The sequence below is a fragment of the Salmo salar genome, chromosome ssa14, assembly GCF_905237065.1.
Source record: "Salmo salar chromosome ssa14, Ssal_v3.1, whole genome shotgun sequence".
NCBI lineage: Eukaryota > Metazoa > Chordata > Actinopteri > Salmoniformes > Salmonidae > Salmo > Salmo salar.
The window spans coordinates 48,498,985-48,521,685 of record NC_059455.1 but is presented as its reverse complement, the minus strand read 5'-3'; the positions used below and the strand labels follow the sequence as shown (position 1 = coordinate 48,521,685).

The window sequence follows — 22,701 nt, the reverse complement described above, 5'->3', positions numbered from 1 at the left end:
TAATAACAAGTTCCTTTAGCCAGTCTAGATAACAACAAGTTCCTTAAGCCAGTCTCTAGATAATAACAAGTTCCTTCAGCCAGTCTAGATAACAACAAGTTCCTTCAGCCAGTCTAGATAATAACAAGTTCCTTCAGCCAGTCTAGATAATAACAAGTTCCTTCAGCCAGTCTAGATAATAACAAGTTCCTTCAGCCAGTCTAGATAACAACAAGTTCCTTCAGCCAGTCTAGATAATAACAAGTTCCTTCAGTCAGTCTAGATAATAACAAGTTCCTTCAGTCAGTCTAGATAATAACAAGTTCCTTCAGCCAGTCTAGATAATAACAAGTTCCTTGAGTCAGTCTAGATAATAACAAGTTCCTTCAGCCAGTCTAGATAATAACAAGTTCCTTCAGCCAGTCTAGATAACAACAAGTTCCTTCAGCCAGTCTAGATAATAACAAGTTCCTTCAGTCAGGCTAGATAATAACAAGTTCCTTCAGTCAGTCTAGATAATAACAAGTTCCTTCAGCCAGTCTAGATAATAACAAGTTCCTTCAGTCAGTCTCCAGATAATAACAAGTTCCTTCAGCCAGTCTAGATAATAACAAGTTCCTTCAGCCAGTATAGATAATAACAAGTTCCTTCAGCCAGTCTAGATAATAACAAGTTCCTTCAGCCAGTCTAGATAATAACAAGTTCCTTCAGCCAGTCTAGATAACAACAAGTTCCTTCAGCCAGTCTAGATAATAACAAGTTCCTTCAGTCAGTCTAGATAATAACAAGTTCCTTCAGTCAGTCTAGATAATAACAAGTTCCTTCAGCCAGTCTCTAGATAATAACAAGTTCCTTCAGCCAGTCTAAATAATAACAAGTTCCTTCAGTCAGTCTAGATAATAACAAGTTCCTTCAGCCAGTCTAGATAATAACAAGTTCCTTCAGTCAGTCTCCAGATAATAACAAGTTCCTTCAGTCAGTCTAGATAATAACAAGTTCCTTCAGTCAGTCTAGATAATAACAAGTTCCTTCAGCCAGTCTCTAGATAATAACAACTTCCTTCAGCCAGTCTAGATAATAACAAGTTCCTTCAGCCAGTCTAGATAATAACAAGTTCCTTCAGTCAGTCTCCAGATAATAACAAGTTCCTTCAGTCAGTCTAGATAATAACAAGTTCCTTCAGCCAGTCTAGATAATAACAAGTTCCTTCAGCCAGTCTAGATAATAACAAGTTCCTTCAGCCAGTCTAGATAATAACAAGTTCCTTCAGCCAGTCTAGATAATAACAAGTTCCTTCAGCCAGTCTAGATAACAACAAGTTCCTTCAGCCAGTCCAGATAATAACAAGTTCCTTCAGTCAGTCTTTAGCTACTCCAAGCATGTTAACAGGAAAGTCACGCACACACACACACACACACACACACACACACACACACACACACACACACACACACAGACAGACAGACAGACAGACAGACAGACAGACAGACAGACAGACAGACAGACAGACAGACAGACAGACAGACAGACAGACAGACAGACAGACAGACAGACAGACAGAAACACACACACACACACACACAGACACACACAGACACACACACACAGACACACACACACAGACACACACAGACACACACACACAGACACACACAAACACTCGCACGCACACACACACACAGACAGAAACACACACACACACAGACAGACAGACACACACACACACACACACACAGTAACACACACACACACATACACACAGTAACACACAAACACACACACACACAGACACACATACAGACACACACACGCACACACACACACTGACACATACAAGAACACTCGCACGCACGTACACACACACACACACACACACACACACACACACACACACACACACACACACACACACACACACACACACACACACTTTCTACTGTAGGCTTATGTCATGTGTACAAATGTAATCTTATCAGGCAGTGGCATTGGCCAGCATGCATTATCCCACCCACAACAGCCACCAGTTTCACTTTGAGCAGGTACTTATAAAGAAGTCGTCCTTGATTTGACCCGGCCAGTAATCACAACACACTGTGTGATGAAATGGTATTACAAAATTACAGCCTGGACATAGAGGCTCCTGGACCTACTACTGTGACCTTGTCTGTGTCCCAAATGGCACCCTATTCCCTATTTAGTGCACTACTTTTAGGGCAAAAGTAGTGCATATATACTGAGTGGACAAAACATGACAGACTGACCAGGTGAATCTAGGTAAAAGCTATGGGAAGCATTGGAGTCAACATGGGCCAGCATCCCTGTGGAAAGCTTTCGACACCTTGTAGAGTCCATGCCCCGATGAATTGAGGCTGTGTACACTCAGTATATAGTGCTCTATATAGGGCATAGGGAGGTGTTCGGGAAAGCCATAGATGCCTTCATCTACCCTGTGAGGGACTTCAATCAAGTTAATACCTTAGGCCTTTCAGCTCACTTCTACCATTGACAAGGAAGTTGGGGATTGAGCGCTAGGCAGCCAGACAGCCAGCCAGCCAGCTAGACAGCCAGACAGCCAACCAGCCAGACAGCCAGCCAGACAACCAGCCAGACAGACAGCCAGCCAGCCAGCTAGACAGCCAGCCAGCCAGCTAGACAGCCAGACAGCCAGCCAGACAGACAGACAGCCAGCCAGACAGCTAAATAGCCAGACAGACAGCCAGACAGCCAACAGACAGCCAGCCAGACAGCCAGCTAAACAGCCAGACAGCCAGCCAGCCAGCTAAACAGCCAGCCAGACAGCCAGCCAGACAGCCAGACAGCCAGCCAGAAAGCCAGCCAGACAGCCAGGTAAGGTTCTTCTCCCCTGTGAATTTCAGAGCCGCTGAGTGATTTCTCAAAGTTGTGTGTCGGAGTGGAGAGCTTTGATGATTGATGATAGATCCCCAAACTAAAGGCCTTACCTCATCCCAAGCCTTACCTCATCCCAAGCCTTACCTCATCCCAAGCCTTACCTGGCATCCCAAGCCTTACCTCATCCCAAGCCTTACCTGCCATCCCAAGCCTTACCTGACATCCCAAGCCTTACCTCATCCCAAGCCTTACCTCATCCCAAGCCTTACCTGGCATCCCAAGCCTTACCTCATCCCAAGCATTACCTCATCCCAAGCCTTACCTCATCCCAAGCCTTACCTGCCATCCCAAGCCTTACCTCATCCCAAGCCTTACCTCATCCCAAGCCTTACCTGCCATCCCAAGCCTTACCTGCCATCCCAAGCCTTACCTCATCCCAAGCCTTACCTCATCCCAAGCCTTACCTGACATCCCAAGCCTTACCTGCCATCCCAAGCCTTACTTGCCATCCCAAGCCTTACCTCATCCCAAGCCTTACCTGACATCCCAAGCCTTACCTCATCCCAAGCCTTACCTCATCCCAAGCCTTACCTGACATCCCAAGCCTTACCTGACATCCCAAGCCTTACCTCATCCCAAGCCTTACCTGCCATCCCAAGCCTTACCTGCCATCCCAAGCCTTACCTCATCCCAAGCCTTACCTCATCCCAAGCCTTACCTGCCATCCCAAGCCTTACCTGCCATCCCAAGCCTTACTTGCCATCAAAAGCCTTACCTGACATCCCAAGCCTTACCTCATCCCAAGCCTTACCTCATCCCAAGCCTTACCTCATCCCAAGCCACTAAGCAATTTCATGTGTTAGCTTATAGCAGGCAGCGACAGGCTGAGTGTCTTTAGATAAAAACACTGGTAGTATTAAAACATTCTCTGTGTGTGTGTGTGTGTGTGTGTGTGTGTGTGTGTGTGTGTGTGTGTGTGTGTGTGTGTGTGTGTGTGTGTGTGTGTGTGTGTGTGTGTGTGTGTGTGTGTATGCTTGTGTGTGTGTTGTTAAGTTCCTCTCTATTGTTCCCTGTCATACACAACGCCAGCATGTAAGGCAGAGCAGGGTGTGATGTATAGCAGTCATTCGTCAGGGTAGCATACATACACATTAGCCCAAGGCATGGGAAGCATGTAATGACTATTGTCTGTGGGGGGTCCAGGTTTAAAATAGTACGCCCAACTTTTTCCTCTTTCTTTTGTTACAGTTGACTAACGTTGCAAAATTCCGGTAACTTTCCCACAATTCCAGTGGTTTTCCAGAAATCCTGTTTGGAGAATTCCATGATTTCCTGCTTATTCCCTCGTAATTCCAAGAATGAAACAACCAGGATTTCTGACATGAATATATAATAAAACTAAACCCTGAGAATCATTTGAACCAGATCATTAGCAGTAATACAGTAATACTCAGTTCATATATCTATAAAAGAAAAAGGACTTATCCTCGTATTACCAGACTGGTATCCATGTAGCAAATCATTTATGGAAACTCGCAAGATCTGGCTGGTTGTACGAAGCTGACATAGCCTGACCTGATTGTATGTTTCCACAGGTACATAGACTGACATAGCCTGACCTGATTGGATGTTTCCAAAGGTACATAGACTGACATAGCCTGGCCTGATTGTATGTTTCCACAGGTACATAGACTACATAGCCTGACCTGATTGGATGTTTCCATAGGTACATAGACTGACATAGCCTGACCTGATTGGATGTTTCCACAGGTACATAGACTGACATAGCCTGACCTGATTGGATGCTTCCATAGGTACATAGACTGACATAGCCTGACCTGATTGTATGTTTCCACAGGTACATAGACTGACAAAGCCTGACCTGATTGGATGTTTCCATGGGTACATAGACTGACATAGCCTGGCCTGATTGTATGTTTCCACAGGTACATAGACTACATAGCCTAACCTGATTGTATGTTTCCACAGATACATAGACTACATAGCCTGACCTGATTGTATGTTTCCACAGGTACATAGACTGACATAGCCTGACCTGATTGTATGTTTCCACAGGTACATAGACTACATAGCCTGACCTGATTGTATGTTTCCACAGGTACATAGACTACATAGCCTGACCTGATTGTATGTTTCCACAGGCACATAGACTACATAGCCTGACCTGGTTGTATGTTTCCACAGGTACATAGACTGACATAGCCTGACCTGATTGTATGCTTCCACAGGTACATAGACTACGTAGCCTGACCTGATTGTATGTTTCCACAGGTACATAGACTACGTAGCCTGACCTGATTGTATGTTTCCACAGGTACATAGACTACATAGCCTGACCTGATTGTATGTTTCCACAGGTACATAGACTGACATAGCCTGACCTGATTGGATGTTTCCACAGGTACATAGACTGACATAGCCTGACCTGATTGGATGTTTCCACAGGTACATAGACTACATAGCCTGACCTGATTGGATGTTTACACAGGTACATAGACAACATAGCCTGACCTGATTGTATGTTTCCACAGGTACATAGACTGACATAGCCTGACCTGATTGGATGTTTCCACGGGTACATAGACAACATAGCCTGACCTGATTGGATGTTTCCACAGGTACATAGGCAACATAGCCTGACCTGATTGGATGTTTCCACAGGTACATAGACTGACGTAGCCTGACCTGATTGGATGTTTCCACAGGTACATAGACTGTATAGCCTGACCTGATTGGATGTTTCCACAGGTACATAGACAACATAGCCTGACCTGATTGGATGTTTCCACAGGTACATAGACTACGTAGCCTGACCTGATTGTATGTTTCCACAGATACATCGACTACATAGCCTGACCTGATTGTATGTTTCCACAGATACATAGACTACATAGCCTGACCTGATTGTATGTTTCCACAGGTACATAGACTACATAGCCTGATCTGATTGTATGTTTCCACAGGTACATAGACTACATAGCCTGACCTGATTTTGTGTTTCCACAGGTACATAGACTACATAGCCTGACCTGATTGGATGTTTCCACAGGTACATAGACAACATAGCCTGACCTGATTGGATGTTTCCACAGGTACATAGACAACATAGCCTGACCTGATTGGATGTTTCCACAGGTACATAGACAACATAGCCTGACCTGATTGGATGTTTCCATAGGTACATAGACTGACATAGCCTGACCTGATTGTATGTTTCCACAGGTACATAGACTGACAAAGCCTGACCTGATTGGATGTTTCCATGGGTACATAGACTGACATAGCCTGGCCTGATTGTATGTTTCCACAGGTACATAGACTACATAGCCTAACCTGATTGTATGTTTCCACAGATACATAGACTACATAGCCTGACCTGATTGTATGTTTCCACAGGTACATAGACTGACATAGCCTGACCTGATTGTATGTTTCCACAGGTACATAGACTACATAGCCTGACCTGATTGTATGTTTCCACAGGTACATAGACTACATAGCCTGACCTGATTGTATGTTTCCACAGGCACATAGACTACATAGCCTGACCTGATTGTATGTTTCCACAGGTACATAGACTACATAGCCTGACCTGGTTGTATGTTTCCACAGGTACATAGACTGACATAGCCTGACCTGATTGTATGTTTCCACAGGTACATAGACTACGTAGCCTGACCTGATTGTATGTTTCCACAGGTACATAGACTACGTAGCCTGACCTGATTGTATGTTTCCACAGGTACATAGACTACATAGCCTGACCTGATTGTATGTTTCCACAGGTACATAGACTGACATAGCCTGACCTGATTGGATGTTTCCACAGGTACATAGACTACATAGCCTGACCTGATTGTATGTTTCCACAGGTACATAGACTACATAGCCTGACCTGATTGTATGTTTCCACAGATACATAGACTACATAGCCTGACCTGATTGGATGTTTCCACAGGTACATAGACAACATAGCCTGACCTGATTGTATGTTTCCACAGGTACATAGACTGACATAGCCTGACCTGATTGGATGTTTCCACGGGTACATAGACAACATAGCCTGACCTGATTGTATGTTTCCACAGGTACATAGACTACATAGCCTGACCTGATTGGATGTTTCCACAGGTACATAGACAACATAGCCTGACCTGATTGGATGTTTCCACAGGTAGATAGACAACATAGCCTGACCTGATTGGATGTTTCCACAGGTACATAGGCAACATAGCCTGACCTGATTGGATGTTTCCACAGGTACATAGACTGACGTAGCCTGACCTGATTGGATGTTTCCACAGGTACATAGACTGTATAGCCTGACCTGATTGGATGTTTCCACAGGTACATAGACAACATAGCCTGACCTGATTGGATGTTTCCACAGGTACATAGACTACGTAGCCTGACCTGATTGTATGTTTCCACAGATACATCGACTACATAGCCTGACCTGATTGTATGTTTCCACAGATACATAGACTACATAGCCTGACCTGATTGTATGTTTCCACAGGTACATAGACTACATAGCCTGATCTGATTGTATGTTTCCACAGGTACATAGACTACATAGCCTGACCTGATTTTGTATTTCCACAGGTACATAGACTACATAGCCTGACCTGATTGGATGTTTCCACAGGTACATAGACAACATAGCCTGACCTGATTGGATGTTTCCACAGGTACATAGACAACATAGCCTGACCTGATTGGATGTTTCCACAGGTACATAGACAACATAGCCTGACCTGATTGGATGTTTCCACAGGTACATAGACTGACGTAGCCTGACCTGATTGGATGTTTCCAAAGGTACATAGACTGTATAGCCTGACCTGATTGGATGTTTCCACAGGTACATAGACAACATTGCCTGACCTGATTGGATGTTTCCACAGGTACATAGACAACGTAGCCTGACCTGATTGTATGTTTCCACAGATACATCAACTACATAGCCTGACCTGATTGTATGTTTCCACAGATACATAGACTACATAGCCTGACCTGATTGTATGTTTCCACAGGTACATAGACTGACGTAGCCTGACCTGATTGGATGTTTCCAAAGGTACATAGACTGTACAGCCTGACCTGATTGGATGTTTCCACAGGTACATAGACAACATAGCCTGACCTGATTGGATGTTTCCACAGGTACATAGACAACGTAGCCTGACCTGATTGTATGTTTCCACAGATACATCAACTACATAGCCTGACCTGATTGTATGTTTCCACAGATACATAGACTACATAGCCTGACCTGATTGTATGTTTCCACAGGTACATAGACTACATAGCCTGACCTGATTGTATGTTTCCACAGGTACATAGACTTCATAGCCTGACCTGATTGTATGTTTCCACAGGTACATAGACTGACATAGCCTGAGCTGATTGTATGTTTCCACAGGTACATAGACTACATAGCCTGATCTGATTGTATGTTTCCACAGGTACATAGACTACATAGCCTGACCTGATTGTGTGTTTCCACAGGTACATAGACTACATAGCCTGACCTGATTGTGTGTTTCCACAGGTACATAGACTGACATAGCCTGACCTGATTGTATGTTTCCACAGGTACATAGACTACATAGCCTGACCTGATTGTGTTCACAGTGTCACTGTCTGAAGTGTCTGCTCCTAATCACCATAGCCTATAGGCTGGGCCTAGTCACCATAGTCTATAGGCTGGGCCTAGTCACCATAGTCTATAGGCTGGGCCTAGTCACCATAGGCTATAGGCTGGGCCTAATCACCATAGCCTATAGGCTGGGCCTAATCACCATAGCCTATAGGCTGGGCCTAGTCACCATAGCCTATAGGCTGGGCCTAGTCACCATAGTCTATAGGCTGGGCCTAATCACCATAGTCTACAGGCTGGGCCTAATCACCATAGCCTATAGGCTGGGCCTAGTCACCATAGCCTATAGGCTGGGCCTAGTCACCATAGTCTATAGGCTGGGCCTAATCACCATAGTCTACAGGCTGGGCCTAATCACCATAGTCTAAAGGCTGGGCCTAATCACCATAGTCTAAAGGCTGGGCCTAGTCACCATAGTCTAAAGGTTGGGGCTATAGGCTGGGGCTATAGGCTGGGGCTAATCACCATAGTCTAAAGGCTGGGGCTATAGGCTGGGCCTAATCACCATAGTCTAAAGGCTGGGGCTATAGGCTGGGGCTATAATCTGGGGCTGTGGCTATAGGATGGGGCTATAGGCTGGGGCTATAGGCTGGGGCTATAGGCTGGGGCTATAGAATGGTGCTAATCACCGTTTCCTATAGGTTGGGGCTATAGGCTGGGGCTATAGGCTGGGGCTGGGGCTATAGGTTGGGGCTATAGGCTGGGGCTATAGGATGGGGCTATAGAATGGTGCTAATCACCGTTTCCTATAGGTTGGGGCTAATTACCATAGCCTATGGGCTGGGGCTATAGAATGGGGCTAATCACCATAGTGTAACGACTATCGTAGAGAGGGCACCAAAGCGCAGCGTGTTGAGTGCTCATGATGATTATTTAATATAACTCATAAACACTAAAGACAAAATAACAAAGAGAAAAACGAAAGCCCACAGTTCTGTTAGGTACATAGACTAAACAGAATACAACTACCCACAAACACAGGTGGAAAAAAACCCTACTTAAATATGATCTCCAATTTGTGACAACAACAAGGACCAGCTGCCTCTAATTGGAGATCATCCCAAAAAACAACAACATAGAAATAGAAAACTTGAATTCAACATAGATATAGAAAACCACAAAACACCCCCTGTCACCCCCTGCCCTGACCTACTCTACCATAGAAAATAACATTTTACTATGGTCAGGACGTGACACATAGTCTATAGGCTGGGCCTAATCACCATAGTCAAAAGGCTGGGCCTAATTTTTCATTTTAGTCATTTAGCAGACGCTCTTATCCAGAGCGACTTACAATAGAGTGCATACATTTTATTACATTTTTGAAATACTTTTAAAATACTGGCTCCCCGTGGGAATCGAACCCACAACCCTGGCGTTGCAAGCGCCATGCTCTACCAACTGAGCTACAGTGGGACTAATCACCATTGCCTATAGGCTGGGCCTAATCACCAAAGCCTAAAGGCTGGGGATAGATTCATTATAAACTAGAGTGATGGCCTTTGTAGTGGAGAGGATATCATTAAACGACTACAAGAGCTCATTATGTCCCTTCCATTCAGGTCCTGAACCCTGTAAGAATCATTGGTTTAATACCAAATGGCACCATATTCCCTATATAGTGCACTACTTTTCACCAAGGCCCTATAAGGGACATAGTTACTAACAAGACAGAATGTCTGGGCAACAGAATGTTCACCTATATAAGGAATAGGGCACCATTTAGGACAGAGACCAGAGAGAGTGAGAAGTGAGAACAGCTCCTGTCTGTCTTCATTGACATTTCCACGGCTGCTGGTCTCAGTGAATTTGATTAGCAGATTGTAGACCTGGACCCCTTTCATTCTGACTCCCTGCCCAGGTCCCACGTCATATCTGCGTTCCAAAATGGCACCATATTCCCTACATAGTGCACTACTTTTGACCAGAACCCTATGAGCACTGGTTAAAAGTAGTGCACTATATAGGGAATAGGGTGCCATTTGGGACACATCTCTCTCTCTCTCTCTCTCTCTCTCTCTCTCTCTCTCTCTCTCTCTCTCTCTCTCTCTCTCTCTCTCTCTCTCTCTCTCTCTCTCTCTCTCTCTCTCTCTCTGTCACCGCTGCCACCCCACCAGCCAATCAAAAAAAAGGCCCTTGCTGTTAGGGTGAGCCTGTTAATGTGAAGTGCCATGGCCTTTCAGATCAGTCTCCTGACGTCTCTAGAAGTGTCATTTTGAAATCTAACTGAAAAGGGTTGGTTTAAATAACGTTGACTGAATATGTTCAGGGCTTTCTATAGGACTCTAAAGATGGTATTTTATATGGAGGTCTATAAGATGTCTTGGTGACTTTTCTATGAGGATGTTAAGATGTATTGGTGACCTTTCTATGAGGATGTTAAGATGTCTTGGTGACCTTTCTATGAGGATGTTAAGATGTCTTGGTGACCTTTCTATGAGGATGTTAAGATGTCTTGGTGACCTTTCTATGAGGATGTTAAGATGTCTTGGTGACCTTTCTATGAGGATGTTAAGGAGGCGTTGTGTGCACCTACATCAGATATATATATATTTTTTTATCTAAAAAGGGCTGAGAAAATAACAGTGACTGAATAAGTTTAGGGTTGTTTATAGTTGGTCTATAGGTGGTCTATAGGTGGTCTATAGTTGGTCTATAGGTGGTCTTAGGGTGGTCTATAGGTGGTCTTAGGGTGGTCTATAGGTGGTCTATAGGTGGTCTTTCTAGGCTGTCTATAGGTGGTCTATAGGTGGTCTATAGGTGGTCTTAGGGTGGCAATGAAATGCTTACTTGCAGGGTCACCTCTCAACATTGCAACAATAAAATAATGTAAGTAAGTAGAATATTCATTGGAATAAAATACAATTTAAGAAATATAACTATAAAAGAAGGCCTCTATCATATACAGATATACAGATGTAGGATCTTAATTTGAGCCAATTTGTTACAGCAGGAAAATAATCCTGTTGCAAAACGAAATGTGAATTATTATGTGGATTATAATTCATGGACAAGTTTGTAGGGGTTGGTACGTTTTTCGTTAGGGCAAATCAAGTCTGAAATGTCAAAGTGGAAATTGTAAACTTTAGAAGCCTTTTTAAAACACTACAAGTTTGCATTTCCTGTTTTGCAAGAAAATTCTCAGCAACAAAAGAGCTGATCAAATTAAGGTACTACATCTATCCTGTATGCAGTGTTTAAGTCAGCTTTACAGACACAGTCCACGTTTTAGTCAGCTTTACAGACACAGTCCACGTTTAAGTCAGCTTTACAGACACAGTCCACGTTTTAGTCAGCTTTATAGACACAGTCCACGTTTTAGTCAGCTTTACAGATACAGTCCACGTTTTAGTCAGCTTTACAGATACAGTCCACGTTTAAGTCAGCTTTACAGAAATATGAGCACGTTTTAGTCAGATTAACAGAAATGTTAGCACGTTTTAGTCAGCTTTACAAACACAGAGCACGTCTATGAATACCCAAATGCAAAGTGTATTTTAAATCATTATCATTATTATAGAAACATGAATTCTGCTATACTTCCATATTGAAATACAGTAGCTAGTTTGTTGGGTCACCTATATTGTCAAACCACTGCACCATAACTCAATATCATTCACAACTCATTGGTGTCCGTGTTCCAAATGGCACTCTATTCCCTACATGGCTTTATGGGCCCTGGTCAACAGTAGTGCACTGTATAATGAGTAGGGTCCCCACTTGGGACGTAACCTACATCAATATTCCTGCCACTCAATAGTAATTTATCCATTATGGCCCAGGAGTCCGCATAGGGTACGTTCTATTCACATAGCAGCTAACCACTGGTCTTTTGAGAGAGTGAGAGAGAGAAAGGGAGAGCGAGAGAGAGAGAGAGAGAGAGACAGAGACAGAGAGAGGAAGACAGAGAGTGGAAGACAGAGAGAGGGAGAGAGAGAGAGAGAGAGACAGAGAGAGAGAAAGAGAGAGAGAAAGAGAGAGAGAGAGACAGAGAGAGAGAGAGAGAGAGAGAGAGAGAGAGAGAGGTCTCTGTTTTGCTCTGCCTAGCTTTATCATTAGCTATAATTGTCCTCAGCGCGTATACTGCATATACTAAATTGAAATATGCTAATTTGTCCTCTAGCCATGACAGGCGTAAATTAATAATAAAGAGTGTTGACTTCCTGACGTGTCATAAGCTGGGGACGGTGTGTAACAGGAAATAACTGGAATCCCATTCTGACAGAACACCGTCGTGTAGCGTACGTCCTTTACCATACAATAGAAACATGACAAATTGGAAACAGTGTGTTCTCAGTCCGGCACGTTGGGGGAATTAATTTGTGAATTGATCAGACGAGGTAATTCGCCGTCCTGTTTTCTTGCCCCTTAATCATATAATGGTGTTTCTCCTTAATCTTACGACCTTCGTATCTCCGCACACACACATATACACACACATATACACACACATATACACACACACATATACACACACACACATATACACACACACACATATACACACACACATATACACACACACATACACACACACACATATACACACACACATATACACACACATATACACACACACATATACACACACACATATACACACACACATACACACACACATATACACACACACATATACACACACATATACACACACACATATACACACACATATACACACACACACATATACACACACATATACACACACACATATACACACACACATATACACACACACACACACATTCAGGATGTAGATCAGCTACACACCAGTTTCACACTAAGTTGGGGATACCTTAAATAACATTTTCTTATTTTCACTTTACAGATACCCCTCCTCCACCTCTCACTGCTGGTAATCTCATCTTTTGCTGATGTGATTTAAATGGTGATTTAATTTCTGACGTCCTTCAGTCAGTGTTCTCCTCCTCTCCTCTCCTCCTGCTCTCCTCTCCTTCTCTCCTCCTCCTTCTCCCCCTCCTCCATCCTCCTCTCCTCCTTCTCCTCTCCTCCTTCTCTCCTCCTCTTCTCCTCATCCTCCTCTTCTGTCCTCCTCTCCTCCTCTTCTCCTCTCCTTCTCTTTTCCTCCTCCTCTCATCTCCTTCTCTCCTCTTCCTCCTCTCCTCTCATCTCCTCTCCTTCTCCTCCTCCTCTTCTCTCATTTCCTTCTCTCCTCCTCCTCTCCTCCTCCTCCTCTTCTCTTCTCTTCTCTCCTCCTCCTCAAACAGTCTAACTAGGTATCTAATGTACCTCCCAGCTGGCACCATATTCCCTACATAGTCCACTGCTTGTAACCAGGGCCCATAGGGCTCAATATACTGTAGGGAATAGGAAGACATGAACATAAACACTCAAAGCAACAGAAACAGTATCCATGTGTGAGTGTCAAGGCCTTATTCTGTCATTCTCTCTCTGGGTTTCTGGGACAATCTGTCAAAAACAAGAGGATTGTGCATTTTACGTAATTAACAAAAAAGTAGAACTGCCCATTGACACCTCATGCTCGGAAAAAAATCAAGACGGTACAATTAAGTGCTACGGAAAATATTTCCTATCCACCTTATCCATATGCATACAACCACCCTCTAGGAAACGATACACCACTGAGTTATTGGACTGAGTGGCATTCACATGTACGCATTCTGGACCTGCAGCAACAGAACAGGATCTAAGTCATAACAGATCACTGTTGCCCTCTGAGAAACCTGAAAGAAATCTCTGGCACTTTTGTATACTTTTTTAGCCAGTGCTTCTGAAATAAGAGCTCACGAGATGAAAGTGGTCACCGAAAATGGCGTACTACATCACATATGTGGAGATATGTGTACCTCTCTCTCTACCTCTCTGTCTCTATCACTTTCTCTCTTTCTCTCTCTCTCCTTCATCTCCCTCCCTCTCTCTCTCGCTCTCTCTCCTTCATCTCCCTCTCTCTCTCCATCTCCCTCCCTCTCTCTCTCTTTCTCTTTCTCTCCTTCATCTCCCTCTCTCTCTCTCTCTCTCTCTCTCTCTCTCACTACTTCATCTCCCTCCCTCCCTCTCTCTCTCTCTCTCCTTCCTCTCCCTCCCTCTCCCTCTCTCTCGCACTCTCTCTGATGTGTCCACTGAGCCGTAGGGCCCGACCTGCAACCTCATTGGATAACGCTGGGCTAGAACTCAAATTGCTAGGGTCTGGCCTACATTGGGGGGGAAATGTAGGGAAAATGTTGCGACAGAGCTTCAAGAAAACAGTTGCTTTCAAACAAGGGGTTTCGTGGCTAATTGAGGTAAGAAGGTAAATCTGAACATAGATTATACATGCATGAACTAAAAATGAACAAATCCAGCCCAAAGCGGAAGATTTAAAAAATACTTTTAATCGACACAGTACCAGAGCATGTCTTTAACTCACACTGTGTGTATCCCAAATTCCACCCTATCCCCGCAATAGTGCACTTCCTTTGACAAGAGCCCTGTGGACTCCCCCCATCCTAGGGGCCTCATTATACACCTAGAAGGACACAACAATTGAAGCCAAAAGAAAAACACCAGGATTTTTTTCTCTCCTTCGTGTACATATTTAGAGGGGGCGTTTAAAAACTAAGCCAATCAATGCGTCCTAAATGGCACCCTATTCCCTTCATAGGGCTCTGGTCAAAAGTAGTGACCTATGTAGGGAATAGGGTCCCATAGGACACTGGTCTAAAGTAGTGCACTATATAGGGAATAGGGCCCCATAGGACTCTTGTCTAAAGTAGTGCACTATATAGGGAAATCAATGGCTTGCGAAAGTATTTGGCATTTGTCCTATTTTGTTGCCTTACAACCTGGAAATAAAATTGACTTTGGGGGAGGTTGTATCATTTGATTTACACAACATGCCTACCACTTTGAAGATGCAAAATATGTTTTATTGTGAAACAAACAAGAAAAAATACAAAAAAAATGAAAACTTGAGCGTGCATAACTATTCACCCCCCTAAAATCAATACTTTGTAGAGCCACCTTTTGCAGCAATTACAGCTGCAAGTCTCTTGGGGTATGTGTCTATAAGCTTGGCACATCTAGCCACTGGGATTTTTGTCCATTCTTCAAGGCAAAACTGCTCCAGCTCCTTCATGTGAGATGGGTTCCACTGGTGTACAGCAATCTTTAAGTTATAACACAGATTCTCAATTGGATTGAGGTCTGGGCTTTGACTAGGCCATTCCAAGACATTTAAATGTTTCCCCTTAACCACTCGAGTGTTGCTTTAGCAGTATGCTTAGGGTCATTGTCCTGTCGGAAGGTGAACCTCCGTCCCAGTCTCAAATCTCTGGAAGACTGAAACAGGTTTCCCTCAAGAATTTCCCTCTATTTAGCGCCATCCATCATTCATTCAATTCTGACCAGTTTCCCAGTCCCTGCCGATGAAAAACATCCCCACAGCATGATGCTGCCACCCCCATGCTTCACTGTGGGGATGGTGTTCTCGGGGTGAGGAGAGGTGTTGGGTTTGCGCCAGACATAGCGTTTTCCTTGATGGCCAAAAAGCAAAATGTTTGTCTCATATGACCAGAGTACCTTCTTCCATATGTTTGGGAAGTCTCCCACAAGCCTTTTGGCGAAGACCAAACGTGCTTGCTTATTCTTTCTTTAAGCCATGGCTTTTTCTGGCCACTCTTCCATAAAGTCCAACTCTGTGGAGTGTACGGCTTAAAGTGGCCCTATGGACAGATACTCCAATCTCTGCTGTGGAGCTTTGCAACTCCTTCAGGGTTATCTTTGGTCTCTTTGTTGCCTCTCTGATTAACCTCTTCGGGCTAGGGGGCACTATTTTCACGTCCGGATGAAAAGTGTGCCCAAAGTAAACTGCCTGCTACTCAGGCCCAGAAGCTAGGATATGCATAGGATAGAAAACACTCTAAAGTTTCTAAAAATATTAAAAGTATGTCTGTGAGTATAATAGAACTTATTTGGCAGGCAAAACCCCGAGGGCAAACCATCCAGGAATTAATTATTTTGAGGTGACTGTGTTTTCAATTAGTTTTCTATGGGAATCTAGATTCCTGAGGCAACTGGTTGCAGTTCCTATGGCTTCCACTAGATGTCAAAAGTCTTTAGAAATTGGTTGATGTTTTTCTTTTGAGTAATGAAGAAGTAGCCCTTTTCTTTCTGAGGGTCGAGCCAAGTGTACTGTTTTGTTTGGGGCGCGCGACCTGGCGCTCGCTCCACTTTCATTTTATCCGCTATTGAACACAGTATATTCCATCTTAAATTGTATAGATTATTTACGTTTTAAAATACCTAAAGTTGGATTAGGAAAGTTGTTTGAAATGTTTGGACCAAGTTTACAGATAACTTATTAGATATTTTGTAGTCATGTTGGGCGAGTTGGATTTATCGAACAAAAGGACCATTTGTGATGTTTATGGGACATTTTGGAGTGCCAACAGAAGAAGATCTCTCAAAGGTAAGGCATGAATTATATTGTTATTTCTGTGTTTTGTGTCGCGCCTGCCTTGTTGAAATATGATTGTCATGTGTTTGTATGATGGTGTGCTGTCCTCAGATAATCGCATGGTTTGCTTTCGCCGTAAAGCCTTTTTGAAATCTGACACGGTGGCTGGATTAACAAGAAGTTAAGCTGTATTTTGGTGTATTGCACTTGTGATTTTATGAAAGTTAAATATTTCTAATAATTTATTTTGAATTTCGCGATCTGCAATTTCACCGGATGATGTTCCGCTAGCGGAACGTCTAGCCGTAACAGGTTTTAATGCCCTCCTTGCCTGGTCCGTGAGTTTTGGCAGTATGTGGACTAACTACACTATATATTCAGCAGTATTTGGACTAACTACACTATATATACAGCAGTATGTGGACTAACTACACTATATATACAGCAGTATGTGGACTAACTACACTATATATACAGCAGTATGTGGACTAACTACACTATATATACAGCAGTATGTGGACTAACTACACTATATATACAGCAGTATGTGGACTAACTACACTATATATACAGCAGTATGTGGACGAACTACGCTATATATACAGCAGTACGTATGAATACCTACACTATATATACAGCAGTATGTGGACTAACTACACTATATATACAGCAGTATGTGGACTAACTACACTATATATACAGCAATATGTGGACTAACCACACTATATATACAGCAGTATGTGGACTAACTACACTATATATATAGCAGTATGTATGAATACCTACACTATATATACAGCAGTATGTGGACTAACTACACTATATATACAGCAGTATGTATGAATAACTACACTATATATAGCAGTATGTATGAATACCTACACTATATATACAGCAGTATGTGGACTAACTACACTATATATACAGCAGTATGTATGAATAACTACACTATATATACAGCAGTATGTATGAATACCTACACTATATATACAGCAGTATGTATGAATACCTACACTATATATACAGCAGTATGTATGAATAACTACACTATATAAAAAGCAGTATGTGGACACCTCTACAAATGAGTGGATTCGGCTATTTCAGCCACACCCCGTTGTTGACAGGTGTATAAAATCGAGCACACAGCCATGCAATCTCCATAGACAAACATTGCTAGTACATTTACATTTTTTTTACATTTTAGTCATTTAGCAGACGCTCAGTAGCGAATGCATACATTTCATACATTTTTTTTTTCTTCCCCGTACTGGTCCCCCGTGGGAATCGAACCCACAACCCTGGTGTTGAAAACACCATGCTCTACCAACTGAGCCACACGGGACCACAGAATGGCCTTTCTGAAAAGCTCAGTGACTTTTCAACATGGCACCATTATAGTATGCCATCAAATGTCTGCCCTGTTAGAGCTGCCCCAAGGTTAACTTCTATGGAGATTCTGTTACTATAAGTTATGTTACTGTGAAGTGGAAACGTCTAGGAGCAACAACGGCTCAGCCGGAAAGTGGTAGGCCACACAAGCTCACAGAGCGGGACTGCAGAGTGCTAAAGCACGTACCGCGTAAAAATCACCTGTCATCGGTTGCAACACTCACTACCGAGTTCTAAACTGCCTCTGGAAGCAACTTCAGCACAATAACTGTTTGTTAAGAGCTTCATGAAATGGGTTTCCATGGCCGAGCAGCTGCACACAAGCCTAAGATCACCATGCGCAATGCCAAGTGTCGGCTGGAGTGGTGTAAAGCTCGTCGCCATTGGACTCTGGAGCAGTGGAAACTCGTTCTCTGGAGTGATGAATCACGCTTCACCATCAGGCAGTCCGACGGACAAATCTGGGTTTAGCGGATGCCAGGAGAACGCTACCTGCCCCGAATGCATAGTGCAAACTGTAAAGTTTGGTGGAGGAGGAATAATGGTCTGGGGTTGTTTTTCATCGTTCAGGATTAGGTCCCTTAGTTCCAATGAAGGAAAATCTTAACGCTACAGCATACAATGACATTCTAGACAATTCTGTGCTTCCAACTATGTGGCAACAGTTTGGGGAAGGCTCTTTCCTGTTTCAGCATGACAATGCCCCTGTGCACAAAGCGAGGTCCATACAGAAATAATTTGTTGAGATCAATGTGTAAGAACTTAACTGGCCTGCACAAAGCCCTGACCTCAACTCCATCGAACACCTTTGGGATGAATTGGAACGCCGACTGCGAGCCAGGCCTAATCGCCCCAACATCAGTGCCCGACCTCACTAATGCTCTTGTGACTGAATGGAAGAAAGTCCCCTCAGCAATGTTCCAACATCTATGAATATCTGTTAGACTTCCCCCTCCTCTCCTCCCCACTCCTTTCCTCCACCTCTCCTCCTCCTCCTCCTCATCCCCTCTTCTCTGGACCATTATTTCCCCTGAACAGAATGGGTCTCAGGGGAGCAGGGAGGGAAACAGGGAACAGCAGCCCAATGCTTTGCTGGCAACAGCCATGACAGAGTCAATGTCAGATGGAGAGAGAGAGGATGAGCAGAAGCAGCTGGGTCTGTCAGTCAGTAAAAACAGCTCCAGTTTGAATGGCATCTGGACTGGAGGCCTAGTGTGCCCCACAGCACAGACATGATATGACTAGCTGTGTCTCCCACAAAGACCCCTGGCTGGATCGCTCCTCTCTCTGAACAGGTAAAGGTACAGTCTGTTTCTAGCTACCTGGTTATTCATCAGATGGATCTCTCTGAACAGGTAAAGGTACTGTCAGTTTCTAGCTACCTGGTTATTCATCAGATGGATCTCTCTGAACAGGTAAAGGTACTGTCTTTTTCTAGCTACCTGGTTATTCATCAGATGGATCTCTCTGAACAGGTAAAGGTACTGTCTGTTTCTAGCTACCTGGTTATTCATCAGATGGATCTCTCTGAACAGGTAAAGGTATACAGTCTGTTTCTAGCTACCTGGTTATTCATCAGATGGATCTCTCTGAACAGGTAAAGGTACTGTCTGTTTCTAGCTACCTGGTTATTCATCAGATGGATCTCTCTGAACAGGTAAAGGTATACAGTCTGTTTCTAGCTACCTGGTTATTCATCAGATGGATCTCTCTGAACAGGTAAAGGTATACAGTCTGTTTCTAGCTACCTGGTTATTCATCAGATGGATCTCTCTGAACAGGTAAAGGTATACAGTCTGTTTCTAGCTACCTGGTTATTCATCAGATGGATCTCTCTGAACAGGTAAAGGTATACAGTCTGTTTCTAGCTACCTGGTTATTCATCAGATGGATCTCTCTGAACAGGTAAAGGTACAGTCTGTTTCTAGCTACCTGGCTATTCATCAGATGGATCTCTCTGAACAGGTAAAGGTACTGTCTGTTTCATGAAGAGGATTATTCAGAAGTTACTGTGAAAAAAAACCCTGGAGGATAATAGCAGTTGTTAATCATTTTAATATGGATCTGTTACAGAGGCATTGTTTCATTTGTGGGCCCGCACAGACAGAAACAAAAACAGAGTGACCGTCTTGAAGTGGGTGTTCCCAGTCAGCCTGTGAGACTGATGGTGTGCCCTGGGGTGTGCCCTGCTTGACTGTCTGCCTGCCTGCCTGCTCTGCCAACCCCTGGGGGTACTGAGAGACCAGAGTCTGCAACCAGATCTACTACACCACCCTAGAGTCTAGACCCATTAGGGTGTGCCCATCTCCCATCCTCCTCCCTTCCCATGGGCACACTGAGAGACCAGGGTTACCCTAGAGCCGCCCTACTGTAGCATGCAATCAGAGCCTAGCTGAGAGGTAAAAAGGGATATTCTCTGTCCAGACGTAGCAATTAGGCAGCGGAAGGACCCTATTTAACAACTACAGGGTTTAAGGCCTAGTTTTACACACACACACACACACACACACACACACACACACACACACACACACACACACACACACACACACACACACACACACACACACACACACACACACACACACACACACACACACATACAGAGGGATTCAGGCTTAGTTTATGATTCTCTAGTCTTTCATGTGGCCACGGGACTCATTGACGCGTTTCCTTCCCCTCTCCAATCTGTTTTATTGACATGGTGAGATGTGCTGGCGCGAGCCAGGCTGGCCTGAGGTTGTGTTGCCTGGTAACAGACCAGGCTGGCCTGAGGTTGTGTTGCCTGGTAACAGACCAGGCTGGCCTGAGGTTGTGTTGCCTGGTAACAGACCAGGCTGGCCTGAGGTTGTGTTGCCTGGTAACAGACCAGGCTGGCCTGAGGTTGTGTTGCCTGGTAACAGACCAGGCTGGCCTGAGGTTGTGTTGCCTGGTAACAGACCAGGCTGGCCTGAGGTTGTATTGCCTGGTAACAGACCAGGCTGGCCTGAGGTTGTGTTGCCTGGTAACAGGCCAGGCTGGCCTGAGGTTGTGTTGCCTGGTAACAGACCAGGCTGGCCGGAGGTTGTGTTGCCTGGTAACAGACCAGGCTGGCCTGAGGTTGTATTGCCTGGTAACAGACCAGGCTGGCCTGAGGTTGTGTTGCCTGGTAACAGGCTAGGCTGGCCTGGGGTTGTGCTGACTGTTCTATTTGAGCTCTTCACACTGAGACTGGCACAACGGGCTTCAGGTCTGTTTACCAACTGAGGCCTGTAGATTTAATGGGTGGGAACTAGTTGATGTCTTGGTAGCTTACAGATGTGTGTGTTATAATGTCTATTTTACTGTTAAGTATATTAAGATGTTATTGATACTTTATTGGCACTTGATTTGATGTTTCATACGTTAGATCTGACAGTATGATTTTGAATGTGCAACAACATTTTTTTTATTGAGGCAGGTTCCAAGAAATAAACCTTTAAAGTATCTCTGAAACTTAAGATAAACTGCAAATACTTTCATTCTAATAACGTCGATCAGCTCCAAGGATTTCATCTCCAGTCCAAAACAAGTCCAACGTTTTAAAACAGCTTTGATGCATCAGCTTCACTCCCAGACGTCTGCAAGGATGTTAAATAGATTTGAATCAATGAGTAGAGAGAGTGTGTGTGTGTGTGTGTGTGTGTGTGTGTGTGTGTGTGTGTGTGTGTGTGTGTGTGTGTGTGTGTGTGTGTGTGTGTGTGTGTGTGTGTGTGTGTGTGTGTGTATGTGTGCTGGAGTAGAAGTAAACCCTAGCATTTCTGCAGTCTGATGATTGATTTGACGTATCAGTGATTAAATCCCAGTCTTTGATGTTGAAGACGAGACATTATCAACATCATCAGTAGTTCATTTCATATTTTCTCTTTACTCACAAACAACTCATTTGGACAAACGAGAGCATATCCATTCCTTCTACTAGTACTGGGATGGTAAATACCATTTCATATCTTTCAAATACGGTAAAGGCCCAATGCGGTCTAAATTCTGTTTTTCCTGTGTTTTATGAAACTAACACTGTTGAAGGCGTGAAGCATATTTTTTATCAGCGTTATTTCCTGATAGTTAATATATATATATATATGTATATGTGTGTGTGTGTGTATATACAGTACCAGTCAAAAGTTTGGACACACCTACTCATTCCAGTTTTTTCTTTCTTTTATTACTATTTTCTACATTGTAGAATAATAGTGAAGACATCAAAACTATGAAATAACACCTTTGGAATCATGAAGTAACCAAAAAAGTGTTAAACAGATTCTTCAAAGTAGACACCCTTTGCCTTGATGACAGCTTTGACACTCTTTGGCATTCATTCCCCTACTAACAGTATGTGTCTGGGTTGGCCAAATAGTACTTG

At 43.7% G+C, this 22,701-nt stretch overlaps 1 protein-coding gene and 1 non-coding gene across 9 annotated transcripts in view; both read right to left on the bottom strand.

Annotated features, from left to right (window-relative positions):
* The window catches only part of LOC106595545 (receptor-type tyrosine-protein phosphatase mu), a 633,856-nt gene that overhangs the window by 504,725 nt on the left and 106,430 nt on the right, over positions 1–22,701 (bottom strand). The gene's annotated exons all lie outside the window — the stretch shown is intronic.
* Positions 18,200–18,275, bottom strand: trnae-uuc (transfer RNA glutamic acid (anticodon UUC)). The gene has a single exon. It is a non-coding gene; the product is annotated as a tRNA-Glu (tRNA).